Source organism: Elaeis guineensis, chromosome 4 (assembly GCF_000442705.2).
Source record: "Elaeis guineensis isolate ETL-2024a chromosome 4, EG11, whole genome shotgun sequence".
Classification (NCBI taxonomy): Eukaryota; Viridiplantae; Streptophyta; class Magnoliopsida; order Arecales; family Arecaceae; genus Elaeis; species Elaeis guineensis.
Genome location: NC_025996.2, coordinates 139,013,177 through 139,020,599, shown reverse-complemented (window position 1 = coordinate 139,020,599; position 7,423 = coordinate 139,013,177).

The window sequence follows — 7,423 nt, the reverse complement described above, 5'->3', positions numbered from 1 at the left end:
ATCATAAAGGCTAAAGTATCTTCGAGGGTTGTGAAACTGACACTGTCGAGTCCCATAGTTTTCATCACGTCAACCCTGTGTAGGGCTTGGACAATGTTGTCCAGCTATGTAACCCAAGAGGGGGGTGAATTGGATTTTTTAAAAATTTAAAATCAACTTACAACTATAAGGATTATTTAACAATAAGCAGGATAAATGTGAAGAGTGAAATTTATGCAAGGTGTAGAAGTTGGATGCAAAAATGCAAGAAGATAAAAAAATTTAAAAGGAGAGCAAGTAAGCACAACACAAATAAAAAGATTTATAGTGGTTCGGTGCCAATCTTTCACCTACATCCACTCCTCAAGCTTCTACTTGAGAATTCAAATTCACTAAACCGTATTCAACCCGAATACAACGTCGGAACCTCCGACTCTAGCTATTTCAAGCTAGAACACTTATTTTTCAAGTACAAGCCAATCCAATACAATCCGATTTAAGGTTCGAATCAACCTTTCCATATTTTGAAACCCTTCCAAAATAAAATATCAACTCAAAATAGAGTATAGCAGTTAATCACACAGAAATACAGATGTAGCTCCTTTAATGAGCGAATAAAGCTTTAAATACATTCTACACAAAGAGAAGCAAGTTTTTCTGATTTTCCTCAAGGTGGTTGAAGATTTTAATGAGCTCTTGAAGGGTTGGTGAACTTGAAATAAAAGCTTCTTTAACTTCAAGAGGGCTCTTGCTTAGGGTTCAAATGAATGCTTGAAGAACCTTTTCAAAACCTTTGTTGATTTCCTCCTTTAAGTATCTTTTATAACTTCAAATAATGATGGAGAGTAATCTGGACTGAAATAGAGCTGTTGGAACATATTAAATGGGCATTAAATGCAGTCAAAACGAGCTAAAAACTAGTCGTTGCGGAGTTTTTCCATCGCAGGGGTCGACTGATAGGGTCGACTCATGTACAGGGGTCGACTCATGGGGTCAACTCATGTGGCGCAGAACAGAAATTGACAGTTCTGTATCTTTGGCTTGCACAGCAACAGAGATCAATTCATACGATCGACTCATGCATAGGGGTCGATTCATGGGGTTGACTCAATTGGGTATGCCAGCTAAAGAATTCAGTATGCCGTTCTGCCTCTTTTACCATGAGTTGACTCATGGGGTCGACTCAAATTTATACACATGATTTTCTTTCAAAATATACATCCAAAACTATTGAAATTACCTCCAATAAATTACAAATCTTCTGCTTTTGTTCTTGAGGCTTCCGAATCAGAACTTGATAAAATTATGATTTTGCCTCTGAAATACAATAAATATTTTTTAAAGCCAAAATCATTAGTAACCCCTTTAAATACTTTGTAATCATCAAAATCAATTCAAGGAGCAACAATCTCTTCCTTTTTGATGATGATAAAATACTTGAGCAAAAGTATATATAAAGCATTGAACATGAATTTTAAATTTATGAAGATGCATCACTTCAATATCATAGCCAAGTATTTGAACGAAATGCATCATAAGCAGTTTGAAGATCAATTTAAAATTTGCTTATAAGTTCATTTGCTTTGAAAATTAGATAAAAAAGGAGCTGATAATTTTAGTTCTTTGACACATTTGCTTAACAATTTTGCTTATTACTAATTTCTTTATTGCTTATTGCTCATTTTTTTATTGCTTATTGCTCAAATTCAATTTTGATTCTCTACTCTCCCTTTTTGATAGCATCAATTAAGATTCTCTACTCCTCTTTTTAAGAAATTTTGAAAAGACAAATTTTCTTTACTTCTCCTTTTTGATAGCATCAATTAAGATTCTCTACTCCTTCTTTTAAGGAATCTTGAAAGGATAAATTTTCTTTAGTCTCCCTTTTTGATACCATATTTTACTTCTTTAGCCTCCTTCTTTGATTGCTTCTCTCTCTACTGTCCCTCAACATAGCAATCATAAAGGATATATCAATTTGCTCATCTAGAAGATATTGCAATTCATAGTATTTCTCAGTACTAATATGAGTTATTTTTCATATCTCATAATTAAAATAATTCAATTTGATCACATTCATAGACATTCATTAAAAGTCAAAGCACACACACACACATATGTATATATATATTCAAAAGTGACTGAATACAAAAGGTGTCCGAATACACATGAGTCAACTCAAAATACAAAAGTCATGGATAGAAACTATCCAAGAGTTAATTAGCCAACAAATACAAGACCCATAAGATAGATCCTAGACATAGGAGACAAACTAATCTAGATCTAATAGATGTCATGGCTAGAGGGATCAGAATCTGAAGAATCAAAGATAGGGTGAGGGGATGTAGGATCAAGTCCACGAGCACGACCTCGACCGCATCTGCCTCAGTCACGGGTAGAGGTACCAACACGAGTAGAGGGGTGAGAGGATCCTGGAGCCTGAGAAGCTATAGACTGTGTAATAAGAAAAAGTCTGATGGTGTCCAAAAGATCCAAGGCTCTTGATACAGACTGCATCAAGGCACTGAACTGAGTAGAAGCATTCTCACTGGAGCCCCTGATCTCTCTCCTCAAGAAGTCAAAATCACTCTCTAAAACTTTTCGAAGTCTAGCCACCTCTGCAGATAGGTCTGAGACCTCTGTGATATCCTCATGCGGCTGGAGATAGACTAAAGCTAATACTGGCCCTTGCAAGTCTAATACTCTGCCTGTCAATCTCAAAATACATCCCTCAAGCTGCTCAATGCATACCGACTGATCAGTAAGTATCTAAAAAATCAAAAAAATATGAGGGATCAGAGTCTGGTCTGAGTCACCCTGGGATGTCGATTTCTAATCAAAGACTGAAGTGGCAAACCGCTGAGATAGAATGGAGGTAACATGCTGGGACATCATCTCCATCTGATCATCTGCTAGTCTGAACTCTGAAGGATGTGCTTTGCTCTCTGACTGTGAAACTGAAGCATGCCTCTTCACAGACTCTGAAGGATCAGCCTCATAATCAGATATGAACTGAATATCTGAGGATGCTCTATGATCACGAAGAGGTGAAGATGGTCCCTCCTCCTCTGCTCTATCCTCCGCTCTCTCCTCAACACCCTTTGTCCAACCGCCATCAGTCTTAGAAAAATTCATGCGATGCAGTGTGTGGCGATTGATGGTATCAGAATGAAATAGTCTAGCAACTACCTCCCCCTCAAAACTGACTCCGAACCTCCTAAAAATTAAGGTGAGTGCCATACCAAAAGGCAAGTGAGCCTTGGACCTGTTCAGGATTTCTCTTATAGCCTCAAACATCAATGCTGGAAGGTTCAAGGGGGTTTGGGTGATCATATGGTACATAATGCAAATATCCCTATCAGATAGAAGATCGTGTCTACCACTCCTAGGGATAAACAGTTTGGTTACCAGATGATGTAACAGCCTCATCTCAACAGAAAAAATTTTTGCTTCCAATTTATTTAGACTTCCAGTATAGGTTCTCCCTAAGATAATATTAATTCTTTCTTCTTTAATAGGGAGCTCCATATTGGTATAGCCTTCACAAGGCAAATACAGTATCTGTCCCAAATGTACTGGATCAAGAATAACATCAATACCTTTTACTGTAGATTTCACTATTCCATTGCTATAATTCAAATTTAAGTAAAATTCTCTGACTAGATCGATATAAATATTTTCTTTTAAAGAGCAGTAAAATTTTCATCTTTGATACTTAATCTTCGATCCAATAGTGAACTCTTCTTTTTCAAAAAATTTGAAATCAATATTTTTTCTGGATTTCACTTTCTGATCAGAGAGAGGTACCTTGCTTGGGTTGATTGGAGATGAGTGGAAGCTGAAGCAGGACCTGGAGCAGGGATTGGAGCAGGAGAGGGCTCGGCTGCTAATCTCTTTCTGCGTACACTCTCTTCCAACCCGCGAACAGATTTTCTCCTCTGTGGAAGCTTCATTTTGTGAGTCATTTGGTCAAGAGAGACTTGAAAGGAGCTTAGGAGACTAAATGTGAGGCAGAGAGGAAAGAATTTTGGAAGGAAAAAGGTAAGGATTTGAGGAGTTAAATCATCAATTTGGAGAAGAGGGGATGATTCTAGGGCAAGCTTGAACTGCCCCGAATGAGGAAGGGAGAGGAGAGGAAGTTGGTTCCTTAACGAGTGATTTGAGGAGTGAAAATTGATGGGAGGAGATATTTGAGAGAAATCTTTGGTTTGAGAGAGAAGAGATGGAGAGCTTTTGGTTCGATGGGAGGAAGAAGATGAAGGGTTGAGTCGGCTCAAAAAAAAATTCTCAATAAGAAGAGAGCGCCCGAAGGATTTTGACAAAATTATAAGTTTACCCTAGGATCAACCCTGGGGGTCGACTCATGGCACAGAAAAATTCAAAAGAATGATGGGACAATTTCAAAAAAATTTAAAACTCTAAGAGAAAGATGTTTACCCAAATATTGATCATGTGAATGATAGTTTTGAGCTTTTGAGCTCTTAAGAAAAATAAGAATTGAGCTCAATAGATTTAGTTCAATGAATTTTTGGCATTAATAATTTGGAATCAGAGAGATACTTAAGCTGATGGATCAAAGATTCCTAGTTCTCTCATAATTTCACAAAATCTATCTTCACTTAAGGCCTTGGTAAAGATGTCAGCCAATTACTTTTCAGTACAAACATAATCAAGAATTATATCTTTATTTTGGACATATTCTCTTATGAAATGATATCTAATTTCAATATATTTTGATCTAAAATGCTGAATTAAATTTTTAGTTAGATTTATAGCACTGGTGTTATCACATCTTATGGGAGTTTCATTGAGTTTGATGTCAAAGTCTTCAAGTTGTTGCTTAATCCACAAGATTTGAACACAACAACTTCTAACTGTAATGTATTCAGCCTCGACCGTAGACAGTGCTATCGAGTTTTGCTTCTTGCTAAATCAAGAGATTAAGTTAACTCTAAAAAATTGGCAAGTTCCACTAGTACTTTTTCTATCTAATCTACATCCAGCAAAATCGGTATCTGAATATCCTATTAAGTCAATTGATGAGTCCTTAGAATACCATAGTCCTAGAGTTTGTGTACCATTTAAATATCTAAGGATTTTTTTAACTGTATTTAAGTGTGATTCTTTTGGATTTGATTGAAAGCGAGTACAAAGACAAACACTAAACATAATATCTGGTCTACTAGCAGTTAAATACAATAAAAAATCAATCATGCCTCTATAAAATTTTAAGTCTACATTTTTATCTCCTTCATTCTTGTCAAGCTTACATGATGGACTCATGGGTGTACCAATTGCTTTGGAGTTCTCCATTTCAAATCTTTTGAGCAATTTTTTGGTGTACTTGCTTTGGGTGATGGAGATTTCTTCCTTTGTTTATTTGATTTAGAGTTCGAGAAAGAATGTAAGTTCTCTCATCATGCTCATCTCGAACTCCTCCTGCATGAGCTTAGCAAAATCTTGACAAAGAGTTTCATTAGTAGATCTAAAAATAATATCATCAACATATATTTGTATAACTAATATATCATTTTGATTTCTTTTAATGAAAAGGGTTGTGTCTACATTTCTTCTTGAAAAATAATTATTAAGCAAAAATTTGCTTAGCCTTTCATACCAAGCCCTAGGTCCTTGTTTCAAACCATATAATGCTTTGTTTAATTTAAAAATATGATTAGAAAAAATATGATTTTCAAAATCTGAAGGTTGTTCTACATAAACTTCTTCAACAATATATCCATTTAGAAAAGCACTTTTGACATCCATTTGGAATAACTTAAAATTCATAAAGCAAGCATATGCAAGTAGAAGTCTAATTGCTTCTAATTTAGCAACAGGTGCAAAGGTCTCATCAAAATCAATTCTTTCTTCTTGATTATAACCTTTTGCAACTAATCTTACTTTATTTTTTATCACATTTTCATGTTCATCCAATTTATTCCTATATATCCATTTTGTGCCAATTATTGAATAATTTTTAGGTCTTGAAACTAAAGTCCATACATTATTTTTTTCAAATTGATTAAGTTCTCTTGCATTGTATTTATCTAATTATAATCTTTTTCAGCTTCATCTATAGTTTTAGGTTCAAGATAAGAGATAAAAGTAAAATGATTGAATACATTTCTAAGTGAAGAGCGAGTTCTTACACCATGTGTAGAATCATCAAAGATTAGTTTTTTGAGGTGATTGTGATCATACCTTCATTCTTTGAGTAGATCATTTGTACCTAGAGGTTGTTCTTGTTATTCTTCACCTTCCTCATCCTGTTTGTCTTCATGTTTTTCATCATCTTGAATGGTTGAGTCTTTTAGAGTGATCTCCTTCATTCCTTCTATAAGAGGATCTGCATCATCAATACCTTCATTCTTCCTTGAAGGAAGATCGTTAGTTTCATCAAAAACAACATGTATTGACTCCTCTACTATTAAAGTTCTTTTGTTGAAAACTCTAAAAGCTTTGTTAGAAGAGGAGTAACCAAGAAAAATCGCTTCATCGGATTTAGCATCAAATTTTTCTAGTCTTTCTTTACCATTGTTCAAAACAAAACATCGACAACCAAAAATATGAAAATATGCAATGTTTGGTTTTCTTTCTTTCCAAAGCTCATAAGGGATTTTTTTTAAATTGATCTAATTAAAGCACGGTTTATTATGTAATATGCCGTGTTAATTGTTTCCATCCAAAAATATCTTGGAAGGTTGCTTTCACATAGAATGGTACAGGCCATTTGTTCGAGGATTCTATTTTTTCTTTCTACTATCCCATTTTGTTGGGGTGTCCTAGGTGTTGAAAAATTATGGTCAATACTTTTGTCATCATAAAACTTTTCAAAATTTTGATTTTCAAATTCGGTTCTATGATCATTTTGAATATTTTGAATTGAAAAACTTTTTTTATTTATGACTTTTCGATAAAATTTTGAGAAAACATGAAAAGTTTCATCCTTATGTGCTAAAAAGAAGATCCATGTAAAACGAGAGAAATCATCAATAATTATAAAACCATATCATTTTTCACCTACACTAGTAGTTCTAGTTGGTCCAAATAAATCTATGTGCAATAGTTCTAATGGCCTAGAAGTTGAAACAATATTTTTAGATTTGAATGAGACTCATGTTTGTTTACCCATTTGGCATGCATCACAAAATCTATCTTTTTCAAAGTTCAATTTGAATAAATCGATAACCAATTCCTTTTTAATAAGTTTTAAAAGTGAATGCATGCTAATATGTACAAGCCTACGATGCCAAAGCCAACTAATCTCATTAATCTTCGCATTCAAGGCTACTAGGCATTGCATATTTATTTTGGAAAGATCATTCAAATCTACCATATAAATATTACCATGTCTATACCCAACAAATTTAATGCCTTCATTAATAGGACTAGTTATTATGCAAACTGAGGATTCAAAAATGACTTTGTATCATTTATCATAAAA